This window comes from Chrysochloris asiatica, unplaced genomic scaffold (assembly GCF_000296735.1).
Source record: "Chrysochloris asiatica unplaced genomic scaffold, ChrAsi1.0 scaffold00314, whole genome shotgun sequence".
NCBI classification, from domain to species: domain Eukaryota; kingdom Metazoa; phylum Chordata; class Mammalia; order Afrosoricida; family Chrysochloridae; genus Chrysochloris; species Chrysochloris asiatica.
This window is the reverse complement of record NW_006408832.1, coordinates 1,530,748-1,530,979: the sequence shown is the minus strand read 5'-3', so window position 1 is coordinate 1,530,979 and position 232 is coordinate 1,530,748. Positions and strand designations below refer to the sequence as shown.

The window sequence follows — 232 nt, the reverse complement described above, 5'->3', positions numbered from 1 at the left end:
CCCGTTCCAGGACACACCCACCTGCTCCCAGCCACACCCACCTGCTCCAGGACGATCCAGGACACACCTATCTGCTCAGGAAACACCCACCTGCTCCCAGCCACACCCACCTGCTCCAGGACACACCCACCCGATCCAGGACACACCCACCCACTCCAGGACACACCTACCTGCTCCAGGACACACCCACCCACTCCAGGACACACCCACCTGCTCTAGGACACACCCACCC

General features: G+C 63.8%; 1 protein-coding gene across 1 annotated transcript in view; it reads right to left on the bottom strand.

Annotated features, from left to right (window-relative positions):
- The window catches only part of CXXC11 (CXXC finger protein 11), a 5,087-nt gene that overhangs the window by 4,347 nt on the left and 508 nt on the right, over nt 1-232 (bottom strand). The window lies entirely within an intron of this gene.